The sequence below is a fragment of the Geotrypetes seraphini genome, chromosome 3 (assembly GCF_902459505.1).
Source record: "Geotrypetes seraphini chromosome 3, aGeoSer1.1, whole genome shotgun sequence".
NCBI classification, from domain to species: Eukaryota; Metazoa; Chordata; class Amphibia; order Gymnophiona; family Dermophiidae; genus Geotrypetes; species Geotrypetes seraphini.
The window spans coordinates 329675720-329690458 of NC_047086.1; the positions used below are offsets into that span (position 1 = coordinate 329675720).

General features: G+C 42.1%; 1 long non-coding RNA gene across 1 annotated transcript; it reads right to left on the reverse strand.

Annotated features, from left to right (window-relative positions):
* Window positions 1-304: 304 nt before the first annotated feature.
* Window positions 305-14092, reverse strand: LOC117356717. The gene is made up of 3 exons (XR_004538702.1): window positions 14011-14092; window positions 8982-9056; window positions 305-647 (listed from the first exon to the last, which is right to left on the reverse strand). It is a non-coding gene; the product is annotated as an uncharacterized LOC117356717 (long non-coding RNA).
* Between the last annotated feature and the right edge of the window lie 647 nt (window positions 14093-14739).

A 14739-nucleotide genomic window follows, 5' to 3' on the forward strand; every position in this document is an offset into this window, starting at 1 on the left:
TTTTGACCTTAATACGGGTCAAAGGGCAGCTGATGGAGCGAAGGAAACAGGGGGTACTTTAAAATGACCACAAAATATTGAAGTATTTAAAGTGAACACAAATTGAGCTTTTCTATTAAAGGCAAAGATCAGAGTTTATTCTCAACAAACTTACACTATGCTTTACTAAGCAGCACTAGAGGATTTTAGCGCAGGCTGGCAAGGTAAATACTCCAGCGCTCATAGGAATTCTATGAACACTGGAGCATATACCTCACCGGCCTGCACTAAAAATCTCTAGCGCTATTTTATAAAAGGAGTCCTTAACATTATAAAGCAAAAGGTGAGAAAAGATTTATCTCAGTCAAATGGATTATCAACTGTTATGGTTTTTCAATATATTCAGTAATATGAAGCCTGTTAATGGGTTTTCCTTGATCAGTGAGCTCCCTCTTATGGCTGCTGTTAAGAATTTACAGTAAGAATGATACTACACTGCAGCTGTAGCCCACCCTAGAACAGTTGCCCAAAATTAGCATACTAACTACAACTGAGTTAATTGGCAAAGCGTCTCCTTGAAGCTCTTTTGACCACTCTGATCTTCCCAACAGAAAGTCGATCTCCCCAAACTCAAAATCATCTCTTCTCATCTTCCAGCCTTCTTTTGCCTATAAAATGAAATAGGGTGTTAATACGTGTTTAGTGCAGGAAAATCAGGCTACCACAAAATGTGGTATTTTACCGGTTTGCACACACTAATTTACACATTAGGGTTTTTTAAATCTCAAAATATTTATTGAAAATAGTGTGTTACGGGCAAAGAATAGGCATGGAAGTTTATCTAGCTAGTGCAGTACAATGATTAGCATGAGCTATCTGACTAATGCAAAGTTGACACAAAAGCACTTATCGTGTCCTACATAGGAGGCAGTAAGGTAGTGCACATTAAAGCGAACATGCACATGTCCTGAAATTAACAAAAATGGAAAACACCCTATAAAAGTGACATATTAAATCTGGGTTTAGCAAGCAGAAAAAACCCACATTAAGGGCTAGATTCACTAAACGTACCGATCCTGTAAAGATGGTTGCATAACCGGTTTTACTGGTTTTGTGATCGTTCGTGTTCCCCGACCCGATTCACTAAACTGCTGTCTGATGAATCTCCTATCCAAGCCGATCCACCCATGCAAATGAGTAAAACCCCATGCAAAATAGCCAAGCGATTGATTCACTAACAATTGCTTAGCTATTTTGTTCAGGCACCTCGGGCTCCTCCCTTGGGAGGGGCTTGAGGCACCTGAGCCAATCAGGGACTTCCTTAGGGACCCTTCCTGCTCCCAACTTTTAAAGACATGGGGAGAGGGATGGGGAGGGGGCAAGGCATCCACGTCCGGTGGCAGGAGGGAGTGGGCATCCCTCCTGCTGTTTGTTTTGGGGGTGTGGAAGGAGTAGGCCAGATGGCAGGAGGTAGTCGGCATCCTTCCTGCCATTTTGGGGATTCGGGGAGGGGGGAAGTGAGGGAGCGCTTTGTAGGGGGGGAGGGTTTAATTTTTTATTGGCTAGATATTTTTGCAAATGTAATATACGCAAAATATCTGGCTCATTTTAAAAAAATGAAAAACAAGAAAAAAGCCAGCAGAAGCCCTAACAGCAGTGATAGGAAACTGTTTCTCCTGTCACTACTGTCAGGGCTCTGTCCCGACTCAATCGCTCACTCCGTGTAAATTATTTGCATGCAAAAAAGATAGTGAATCAATCACTGTTTAAAAATCGGCCAGAGTTGGCCAACAGTGATTGAGTCGCTATCTTTAGTGAATCTGAGCCTACGTCTAGATTTCAGCACACTTTCATAGAAGGGCTCCTAAATTGGTACACAAACAATTTTTATTTTAGTAATTATTTTTATCTCAGGACAAGCAGGCAGCATATTCTCACGAATGGGTGATGTCAACGACAGAGCCCCGGTACGGATCACATCAAAAGTGCATTGCCAGTTTAAGAGTTTAGAAAGTTTGCGATAGCCCGAACCGCGCATGCGTGAGTGCCTTCCCGCCCAATGTAGGGCGCGCGGTCCCTCAGTTTCTTAGTTTCCGCGGAGCTAAGAAGCCGCTCATCAATGGCTGTTGATAGTTTTTCACTGCTTTCCCGCTCATGCAGCTTATTTTCTGACTTTTTAGTCAGTGTTTGTTTTCTTTCTTTCCTTTTTATAGTAAAAAAAAAAAAAAAAACCTTACTTTCTCACTTTTGCAGGTTCAGCCTGGTGGGGCCTGTTCCACTCCTCAAGCCTCGACCTTCGATTTTGCTGAGCCATTTTTCCCTCAATGTTCATCCTCAAACGGGTTTTAAGAAGTACAGACGGTGTGATCGCCCTATTTCCATCAAAGATACGCATCGCTGGTGTCTCCAGTGTGTGGGGCCAGAGCACAGGGCTGAATCTTGCACTCGTTTTTCCTCCCTCCAGAAGAGGACCCTTAAAAATCATCAGATTCAGCAACGTCTCTTTTTCGGTTCCGTTATGGAGGGTGATTCGATACCAGTACCAGTGTCGGGGTCCGCACCGAAATCGACACCGCAACACCCGACGTCGGAATCATCTTCGGTGTCGCATGCAGTGGGTAAGCCAGCTAAGAAGCCTTCCCCCACCCCTTCAGGTCCTCAGGTCACTTCAGCAGTTTGCTAAGTCCTGCAGACCTCGAGGAGACCCAAGAATGCTTGGCTTCTATCGCGGTGAATGCCTCGACATTGGCCTCCTCATCGCCGGAGCGCAGAGCTGCACCAATGTTACCAGCAAAAAAGCTAGCGGTACTGGCACTCAAGTAGCATATTCAAGAACTGCTGCAGAAAGAGCTATGGGAGCAGTTGCAGCTCTTACTCCCTGTTATGGCGACACTGGCTCCTCCAATGCCAGTCACAGTCAGGTCTGAGTCTTTGATACCGGCACCGACATTTCCAGACTCGGCACTGGCATTACAAAAATCTTCATCGGTGTTGTCTGGGTTGGTTAGAGGCTCGATGTCGTTCTTCTTCGCAAACATCTCCCGAGATGGTGTCAGTCAAATCGGGTAAGGCCTTGAAGAAGATGAAACATCTTGAACCATCGACATTCAGTGCTCAACATCGCCTTCCACCAACACGAGATTCTGATCTCTGGGGTGATTCTGAGGAGCCTCTTCTTTCTGATGATGACATTTCTTCAGATGAAGATTCTCAATTACCATATTCTCAAGACCCCATTAAAAAAACAGACAAGTCTTCTTGTTCTAAATTTTTGAAAGACATGGCTGAAACTCTCTATACTCCTGGAAGCTGACTCCAAAAAATCTAAGTAATTTTTGGATGCATTAGATTATGATCAGCCACCTAAGGAGTTTCTCAAGCTCCCCCTCCATGACATCTTGCGGGAGACCTTTTATAAAAAATTGGAAACTCCCTTGACTATCCCTGTGGCTCCTCACAAGCTTGATTCGCTCTACAGGGTAGTTCCCATACCAGGCTTTGACAAGTCTCAGCTACCCCATGAGTCTCTTTTGGTGGAGTCAACCCTTAAAAAATCTACAAGAGCCAGTGTATATGCTTCCATACCTCCTGGCAGAGAGGGTAAGACAATGGACCGCTTTGGCAAACAACTGTATCAAAATGCCATGCTTGCCAACTGGTCCAGCAACTATGCTTTTCATTTTTCATTCTACTTAAAGCACTTAATTAATCAAGTTGCCGCTTTTCAAAAATACTTGCCTGATCACAAATTGCCTGCATTTCAGCGTTACATCTCTGACTTGCTCCAGCTGCGCAAATATATGGTTCGCTCTATATATGATACTTTTGAACTAACCTCACATGCTGTGGCTATGCGATGCCTAGTCTGGCTTAGGGTATCAGAGCTTGATGTAAACCATCAGGATCGGTTCGCTAATGCTTCTTGTTTGGGCAATGAACTTTTTGGTGCTTCTTTAGATACAACCACCCAAAAGTTATCGGCCCATGAGACCAGTTGGAATACTCCAGTGAAGACCAAGAAACCTCCACCAGCTCGCTCTTTCCGGGAGCAATCTTCATATTATATATTTTGCTGCAAAACCCGTGCCTCCGCCTCAGTCTCAACCTATGAGGCAGAGACAACAACAGCAAAAACAACAAGTTGTGCCACCTAAATCTACTCAGCCTTTTTGACCTGTTTTTCAGGAGCATAGTCAATATCACCATTTCCCAAACCTTGCCTCAGCCCATCGGAGGTCGTCTTCAGTTTTTCATCAGTCGTTGGGAACTCATAAAATGTTAAGGACCTCTGGGTCCTTAACATCATTTCTCAGGGTTACTCTCTCAATTTTCAGTCTCTACCACCAGACAATCCTCCAATAAAGTCTTTTTTGGACCCTGAACAGTCCTCCCTTCTTCTGTAGGAGGTTCAACCCCTTCTCCTGCTGAATGCCATCGAGGAAGTTCCTCTCAATCAACAGAAGCAGGGATTCTACTCCCGTTACTTCTTAGTTCCCGAGAAGACCGGAGGACTGAGACCCATCCTGGATCTCAGAGCGCTCAACAAATTTCTAGTCAAGGAGAAATTCAGGATGCTTTCACTCACCCTGCTGTATCTTCTCCTCAACCAGAATGACTGGCTATGCTCCCTGGATCTCAAGGAAGCCTACACACATATTCCAATTCATCTGGCTTCCAGGAAGTATCTCCATTTTCAAATCAATTGCTGTCATTACCAATACAGCACTTTGGCCTGGCATCTTCTCCCAGAGTCTTCACGAAGTGCTGGATTGTAGTGGCCGCATCTCTCCGATCACAAGGCCTTCAGGTCTTTCCTTACCTGGACGACTGGTTGATCAAGGCTGTTTCATCTCAGGAAGTGGTCCAAGCAACATCTCAGACCATTTCTTTTCTCCAGGTTCTAGGATTTGAAGTCAACTTCCCCAAATCACATCTCATTTCAACTCAACGTCTGCAATTCATTGGGGCAATTTTAGACACCATACTCATGAGAGCGTTTCTTCCGACAGATCATCTTCAGGCTCTCATCCGTCTGTGTCAGCATCTGCTTCCTCTTCAAACCATCTCTGTCAGACACATGATGGGTTTTCTAGGCCACATGGCTTCAACTGTCCATGTCACACCACTGGCAAGACTACATCTTCGCACCCCTCATGGACCCTTGCTTTCCAGTCGTCTCAGGTGACGGATCATCTCTCACAACATATATCTGTGACATCATCTCTTCTGCAGTCGCTTCAAGGGTGGATGACCTCCTCCAATCTATCCAGAGGTCTCCTTTTCCGTTTACCCCCTCATCACAAGGTCATCATGATGGACGCATCCCCTTATGCTAATGGACGATCTGCAGACTCAAGGTCTTTGAACTACTAGGGAACGGAAATTTCACATCAATTTCCTAGAACTCAGAGCGATGTTTTATGCCCTCAAGGCTTTTCATCATCTTCTTTGTCCTCAAGTCCTCCTCCTTTGCATGGACAATCAAGTAGCAATGTACTACATAAACAAGCAAGGAGGCATGAGCTCTCTTCTGTTGTGTCAGGAGGCCCAGAAAATCTGGACTTGGGCGACAGCTTGCAATCTCTTCTTGAAGGCTGTCTACATTCAGGGGAAGAAGAATTCCCTAGCAGACAACCTCAGCAGAATTCTTCAGCCTCCTGAATGGACTCTCGACTCCGCAACTCTCCAGTCCATCTTTGCTCAATGGGGCACTCCTCAAGTGAACTTATTTGCGGCTCCTCACAATCATCAGTTGCCCCAGTTATGCTGCAGACTTTACTCTCTGTCTGGCAGTGGATGCTTTTCTTCTGGACTGGATGGGTCTGATTCTATATGCATTCCCTCCACTTCCTCTCATGAGAACTTTGTTCAAACTCAAGAAAGAAGCAGCCACCATGATTCTCATTGCTCCACGGTGGCCCAGGCAACATTGGTTCTCCCTTCTACTTCAACTCAGTTCCAGGGAACCCATACCTCTTCCAATATTTCCTACTCTGCTCACTCAGAATCAGGAATCATTTCTACATCCCAACCTGCAATCACTACATCTGACAGCTTGGTTTCTCTCGGGCTGAATCCATCTCTTTTACATTTTTCTCAGTCTGTGCCTTGCGGAACATGGTATTTTGGTCGTAACACTGACCGACTGGACCAAGGCTTGTCTACCAATGAACCTATTGCTTTCTTTTTTTTGTACAATCTTTACTATCGTGGTATGACTGCAGCCAACTTTTCTGGCATTTGCTGGTATGAAAATCTTTCCTTGCTCATCACTAACACAGGACCATGTTCCTCCAATGTCAGGTTCCGAGTCTTGTTCATGGTTGATGCAGAAAGTGTCACTTTCTCTAGATTAGTTATGAATACGTTAAACAGCACAGGTACCATTAAGGACCCATGGTGCACTTTATTAATGACTTTTTTCCATTTCGCACAGCACCATGTTACATGCAGTGCCAGTTAGCTTGGGTACAAAGATTAACACCCCCTCCCTTGCGCAGGTCGCTGTGCTGAATGCTCCGCACTGCTCCCGACACTCATAGGAACTTTATAAGTGTCAGGAGCAGTGCAAAGCATTCAGCGGCTTCCACGGTTTTGTAAAAGGGGAGATAAGTGAAGGATGAATATAATTTTAATTTGGATAAAATGTGGAGTTTGATAATCTAGTGTAATAGACGTGGTGAAATGCAGTCCTACTGGAGATTGGAATCAGTTTTGTTCAGTCAATAAAGGAGACATATGACTGGATTTCTTGGCATTGTATAATAGCTTCACAGTCTGTATGAGTTACAGTCTCTTGCTAGTAATGAGTTACAGTCTCCTGCTAGTAATGAATTGCTATTTTTTGAGATCCATATTGTTTCAGATTTCTTAGGGTTATCTATATTCTTGTCTAAACAATATTTCAAACTATACCAAAAATCCCAATCCCAAGTATCATGAGCAATTAGAAACTACATATGTCATCTTCATAAAAATATGAATTTATTCCTAAATCCTATATTAAAACAGAAAGTAGTAGAATAAAAACAGTTTGGGGCCAAAATTGATCTTTCAGGAGCACAATTAGAAGGATAGTGGGCAGAAACTGAATCTTTAATAGTTACTTGAAAAATAGGCGGGGTAAAAAACAGTGAATAATAAGAAACTATTCTTGCAAGACTATCTTCACACAGACAATCCAAGAGAAGATAGTGTCTGATATGTCAAACACTGTACTTGGAGTTGGATTATAAAAATAATGGCCTCTAGTTAACTTCAATAACTTTCACTATCTAAAATTATTATACCCTTAATAAGTGAAACTAGAATAGATTAGATTGTGTGAAGTACCTTTTCCTCTGAAAGTGTGTAACTAATAATAATCAACAAGTTATTTTTTTTATATTTTGATAACTGTAATTGAGCATAATTGGTTCCCTTCATAGTGAAATCTATGTATTATATTTTATGCATTTAAATACTTTTTTCTGAGAAGAAGCCTATAGGTTTTGCCAGACTCTCAAAAGGCGTCCATGGCACAAAAAGGTTAAGAACCCCTGCTGATGAGTCATTTACCTATAAATGTACAAACATATTTCCAGATAAGGGTAATTCCATGCCAACTGGTCCAATTTCAAGGAAGGTCTCCAGTCTACATCTTCCATGGATACAAAATAGTGGCCCAAATAAAGGGACCCCTAACTCTGAACCTAGTTGAAATCATGCCCCAAAACTTGGCTTTCCCCTGAAAAAATTTAATCAATTTCTGAGATGATTGAGTGGGTGCTCTGGACCACTTGACATGGAATTACAAGGGTTATCAGATGTCCATGAAGATCCTGACATGTCGTCTTTCTCAAGGACTGCCCAGGTGCCAAGACGGTTTTTGGAAAAATAGGGGGGTCTGTCCGGGTTTAGCCAGCTCTCCCACCTGTTCCTTCAGCCCCTCTCCCTCCTTCCATACTGTTACTCTAGTCCCCTTCCCTCACTCCTCTGATCTCCAATTCTGCTTCCCCTCACGATCTCTCTATCTTCCGACTCCCTCTCCTACCTCCTTCTCAGCTGGCTGCTGAAATTTAATCTTGGGAAGACGGTGGCAGCAGCAACGAGGTGAGCCTACTACTGCTGGCTTGTCCTGGAAGCTGCCTTTCTGCAGCAACTTCTGTTCCCGCATAGGTGGGTCTTGCAGAGAGGCACTTCTGGGGCAGGCCAGTGGTAGCAGGCACACCTCATTGCTGCTGCTGCCGGCTGCCTGAAGATTAAATTACAGCAGCCATCAGTGGAGGAGGTAGGAAAGGGAGTTGGGAAATATATTTTGAGGGAAGTAACATCGGAGGAGGGAGGGTAGGGGACTGGAGAAATAGCATGGAGAGATGGAGGGAGGATGGCTGGAGAAATAGCATAGAGGGAAGGATGGCTGGCTGAAGAAGCATTACAGAAAGGAGAGAGTGCAGAAAAGCATGAAGCAGGGTAGCGCTGGATGGGAGGGGAGAGACAGAAACAGCAAGAGAGGAGGTTAAGACAGCTTACTATCTTGACCTAGGGAGGAAGGAGCTGGCTTCTGAGAGCTAATTGAAAAATGTTTTAAGTCCTTTCAATAAAAATCATCTTATTTTCCATTTTTTAATTTATATTTATAATTCTTAATTTGTAATGCACAGTGTGTATAATACCATCAGGGCAATGCAACAGAAAATCTTTGATCACATTAACTAGTCCTTTACACGTGAAATTTTTTTTTTTTTGCTCACATGAACTCGGTCCTTAGAGGGAACATTGGCATAACCGTTAAAAAATATTCATTTCATTGGGTTTTTAAATTTCATATAACCATTTAACATAAATTTCTGTTCATCTAACCTACTTGTACAAAAATCCAGCTAATAAGATACATAGGGCTAGTTAATAAATTGTGCTGCTGTTGATGTATGTTATTCCACCAGTAACATGAGTTACTAGTAATAAGCACTGGCTTGTATAAAGCTGCGGTATAGGAATTCTATGAGTGTTGGAGCATTTACCTTGCCAGTCCGCGGTACAAACCTCTATCATGGCTTTGTAAAAGCCGGCGTAGGACTCACTGAATAAAACAGGACCTGCAGTAAAAAAAAAAAAAGCATAACAGTGAAATAATTGTGCAGCTTAATACCTGTAGCCTACAGTCTCATAATAGTGTTAACTCTTATTGATTGTGGTTTTCTCTCTTCTTTGAAGGGAGTCAGTAAATAAGATGAATTTAAATATAGCATCAAATGAATAAAAATGGACTTTATCAACTCTACTCATATAATGCATACGAAGTCTTCACTAAAAGTAAAATCCAAAGCACATACATTCATACGTACATGCATTCAGTACACATATTTATCAAGGGAAAATGAAATATATTGTGCACAGAATAAGCTCAATTCAAATTATGAAACATTTCAATAGTATGAAGTATTATGAAATTAGGAAACATTTTAGCTATATTATGCTATTTTAACACAGGTCCCAAATATGTCCACAGGTTCAAATTTATCTATTTCATACTCTTTTTGCACTTGGTAACTCCTTGTAAAAGATTTATATTATTTGTCATAAGGGAAAATGAAAGAAAGGGAGCTGAAATTATTGACCTTAAATTATAAATAAAAACTAAAGTGAGTTTTATGAGACAAGACCCTGTGCTACATTAAAGGCCGCTGGTAATTGCTCTTTTACAGCATCCTTACTTATTTTACAACTAAACATTATATTAAAAAACATTTTAAACTCACATTTGCCATACAGGTTCATAAGAGCAACTAGACAGTAACTAGGAATTACAACTGAAATAGTTACAATGACAAACAAATAAAAGACCCAACTAAAACAACATCAGATACGCTAAGACCATTAGAGGCCTAATAAATATTTCTAAACAAAAAAGTTTTCAAAGCAAAGATAAACTGTAGTTCCCTAATAGATAAAGGAAGAATGTTTCAAATTAGGGCTGCCTGGTAGGGTAAATAATTGCCTAACAACCTACGAGGTTTTACAGATGTTGACTAAGGAAATCCCAGCAGTACAGTTTCTTTCTCATTTTCCTTGAGGATAAACCAGAAAACAGTTGGAAATGATCTGCTATATACTTAGGTATATAAAACTTAGAAGCATAAACTTGTTTATCACCCTGTGAGAAACATTGAGGATTACAGACCCATTTCTTTTAGGTATTTTGCAGTGTGCCTTTGCCTCGGCTGTAGCATACACAGTCCTAGTTTCAGATTTTATTGAATTTCTCTTGCCAAAAAACATAATCATACAACCAAACATGAGATCAAACTTTATGAGATTTAGGCCTACCTTTTCTTGTTCTTAAGTCCTCCTTTTTGAAAGTAGCATTTGAAAAATACATGGCACTTCTGCACAGGAAAGGCCAAGTCCTATAGACATACAATTACCAAAAAGACAACTAAGGATAGAACAAAAAAAACAAAAACCCAACACCCAAAGTTTCTATATGAAACAGACTGTCAGTCTACATGTTGCTATTTGCTGTGTAGGCTGACTCTTTTTGACAGTCCTAACCTTCTAAGCCAAGGGTCCTGCTGAGCCCAGCGGGAGTGGAACGCTGAGGACCATCTGTCAGAGTTTGGGATTTTTTTTTTTTTAAATCTATACCTTTAGAAGGAGCTGCTACAAGAACTGAGAAAAACAACTAGCTTGATGGTCTTAAAGCTGAGGATAGTAAAACATTACTACTGGACTGACAGTTATGTTTAAGATTCATAAATGCACAGCATGATAAAGCTGCTCACTGAAGCTTCGTTCCCCCAGTTAACACAAAGAATGCTGGCAAATAGTGAGGCACACTAGAAATGTACTCTAAACGGGAAACACAGTGGAACTGTTTAAAGAAAGATCATGCAGTGTTTGCTTTACAGTAAAACAAAGACAACAAGACAAAAACCCAAATCTTTACTTGTAATGTTAAATAACAGATAAATTGATTGGGGGAAGAGGCCAAGATGATGCCAAAAGAGGAAGTACATTGCTGAGCTTCAATCCTGCTGTGGGTGATTTGCAGGGATAACTATGGTGAAAAGTAAAAGAAAACTCCAGTCTTACCCATTCGAAACTGGTGTATCTTAGACTTAGTTGCAGCAGAAGATTCTTAGCTTTGCAGTACCAGTTTCTAGACCTTGAGAGTGGGTAGGGGTGTCCCAGGAAGGAGATACAGGACATGGTGTCTTGGACATAACCCTTAGCCCAGAATGCTCAGAGACACCTCTTTGACCTGGAAATGGAGTGTTATTGCCGGAGCAGACCCAGATGGTGGCTATCAGAGGGATTGCAGCGTCTGGATCTTGAGACAGAGCTACGATGGTTTCAGTTTTGGTGGAAAAAGAGACAGTTCCAGCTTTGCATCTTGAAGAGGGGGAAGATAGGGAATAGCTACCTTCTCAAAAGCCCTCAATTTTGGGAGATGGTTCCACGAAAGAGGAGAAAAAGGCCGGAAAAGGTCACATTGGAGGAGGTGTGGGATGCTGTTGGAGGTATGGAGGATTCCTTGCTGAATAAGTTTGAATTATTTCAACAAGGAGAAAAATCTCTGCAAACCCAGGTAACCCGTTATGAGGAAATGATGCAAAATGAAGATAAAACTTTAGCAGTGGAGAAAGATCTTAAGAAGTTGGTAAAAGAGTTTATGGAAATGAAAACTATACTTGATACTTTGAATAAGGATCACATTATTATTCATCAGAAGCTTGAGACTTTGGAAAATTTAGGAGCATCGTTTAAATTTGTGCTTTATTAACTTTCCCAATTTTTTAACATCTCTATCATATCTCCGCTCTCCCGCCTTTCCTCCAAAGTATACAGATTGAGATCTTTAAGTCTGTCCCCCATACGCCTTATGATGAAGACCACATACCATTTTAGTAGCTTTCCTCTGGACCAACTCCATCCTTTTTATATCTTTTTGAAGGTGCAGCCTCCAGAATTATACACAATATTCTAAATGAGGTCTCACCAAAGTCTTATACAGGGGCATCAATACCTCCTTTTTCCCACTGGCCATACCTCTCTCTGTGTAACCTGGCATCCTTCTAGCTTTCGCCATCACCTTTTCAACCTGTTTATTCACCTTAAGATCATCACACACCTTAAGATCATCACTCAAGTCCCGCTCTTCTGTCGTGCACATAAGTTCTTCACCCCCTAAACTCTACTGTTGCCTCGGGTTTTTGTAATCTTGCATTTCTTAGCATTAAAGTTTAGCTGCCAAATTTCAGACTATTCCTCAAGCTTCGCCAGGTCTTTCTTCATGAATTTCACACCATCCTAAGTGTCTACTCTAGTGCAGATTTTGGTGTCATCCGCAAAGAGGCAAATCTTACCCGACAACCCTTCAGTAATATCATTTATAAAAATGTTAAAAAGAACAGGCCCAAGAAAAGAACCTTGAGGCACACCACTGGTAACATCCCTTTCCTCAGAGCGCTTTCCATTGATCCCTACCCTCTGTCGCCTTCCACTCAACCAGTTCTTGACCCAGCCCATCACTTTGGGACCCATCCCGAGGTCACTCAGTTTATTTATTAGATGTCTGTGTGGAACACTGTCAAAGGTTTTGCTAAAATCTAAATACACCACATCTAGTGCACTCCCTCTATTCAATTCTCTGGTCACCCAGTCAAAGAAATTGATCAGATTTGTCTGACAAGACCATTCTCTAATGAATCCATGTTGCCTCTGGTCCTGTAATCCATAGGATTCCAGAAACTTGACCATTCTCTGTTTAAAAGTGTTTCCATTAATTTGTTTACCACAGAAATCAGATTTACCGGCCTGTAATTCCTTACCTTTTCCTTACTTCCACTTTTGTGGAGAGGGACCACATCCGCCCTTCTCCAGTCCTCTGGAACCACTCCTGACTCTAGAAACTCATTGAAAAGGTCAGTCAGCGGAGCTACCAAAACTTCCCTAAGTTCCTTCAGCACCCACGGATGCACACCATCTAGCCCCATCACTTTGTCTATCTTTATTTTAGCTAGCTCCTCATGAACACAACCCTCTGAAAATCGATCAGGGTCTATCACTTCAATTGAAAGTAAAACCTGGATGTCTCAATCCGTCCTTCTTTTTCTGGAGCCACATGGTAACCCTAGATATTATGGAGCATGAAATAGACCAATTTGAGGCCTTATTACAAAACTGCCCAAGGAACCCAGATGCAGGAGAGAACAGTGTGGGATTTGTAGTCTCTAATATTACCAACTGAAATCAGTGCTGCAGGTCCCATAATGCCTCAGGTAGGGTTGTCAGAAATCCAGGACTGGGCTAAAGTCTCCCTCCTGGAACTGGGAACTTGGAAACTCTGTTATTGCCATTTATTCTACCAAGGTGTTCTTTTAGTAAAATGCAGCAAATATTATGTGGTACCTGAGGGGTGGGGTGAAACCAGCATTTTCCTGTTTAGGTCCTTCATTAATGTTCCCATTAGCATGAGGTACCTGCTGGCAGTTAACAGAGAAACACTTAGGAGCCCCTATTTAGGAGGTAGTAAGTGGTCCCGTGTTAAATGCACATTAGCCAGTTCATGTGCAATAAGTATAGTGCGCTACCTGGAAAATGCTTCCACTCCCATACACCAGCGCCTCGCAAACCCCCCCCCCCCCCCACTAAACATGTTTTTATATCACAGAGTAATTGCTAGAATACTGAAAAACCCCTTACTGTGGTATACCACATATTAAGTGTTTAATGCACTTTAGTAAAAGAGTCCTAAGTCTGTTAGGTATTTGTTTTGAGATGACTAATATATTTTTATTATTTATTTACTTAATTTATTTATAACCTGCTTAAGAACCTAAGCTGCTCCCAATAAAAATACATAATAGTAAAAATAAACACAACAGTCATGATACAAAAAATTAATAAAAGTTATCCTGCTCAACAGTGGCGTAGTAAGGGTAGGAGCCTCCTGCCCCCCATTGCCCCTCATCACCACTCCTTCTGTGCCCCCCTCTCTATCCTGCCCCCTAGTCCACACTTGTGCTCTCCATCCTCACCCCCATGTACCTCTAAATCTTCACCAGCGTGAGTGGCTCCGGTAGCATGCTCCTTGCACCAGCATTAGATTTCCCTCTGACGTCACTTCCTGGCCCCGTGACCTGGAAGTGATTCAGAGAGGAACCAGGCAGAAGTTTCTCATGCTAGGGAAGATAACACAGAAGTACGGAGTGGGGGAAGGATGGCACGAGAGTGGCAGGGCACGGCAGAGAGGAGCCAGTGCCCCTACCAACTCAGCATCTGGGGGGGTCCGCACCCCCCTTATTACACCACTGCTACTCAGGTATCTCTTCACTTGTTCTCATAAGGCCTCATATTGCCATGATCTAATGTACCAAATTTATTTCAGACAAATTATTCCTGATTCCTAAATTATCATTAGTTAACTTTTAACTAGTTAGGGAACTTTAGGGAAGAGTCCGGTTAAATTAGTATACACTAACCTCCAACAGCTGTTATCACTTTTGAAAACTATTTGATTATTGGCAACAGAGTTACACGAAATAAAAGAAAAACTGAACTATGCAAGTGGGCTGGATATTGTGGGATTGCTATGAATGAACCCTCAACCTGCTATACAGTTACTAGAAGCCGGAGCACCTGTTACTATCACATTCCTGCTCTTTGTGACCAGTGCTAATGAAGGCCCCCTAGGTCTTTAAGGATCAAAGAAAACTGGAAGCGTGGCCTTGGCTTAACTAATGTGCAGATGTTCACTTTCACAGCAGAAGTCTCGAT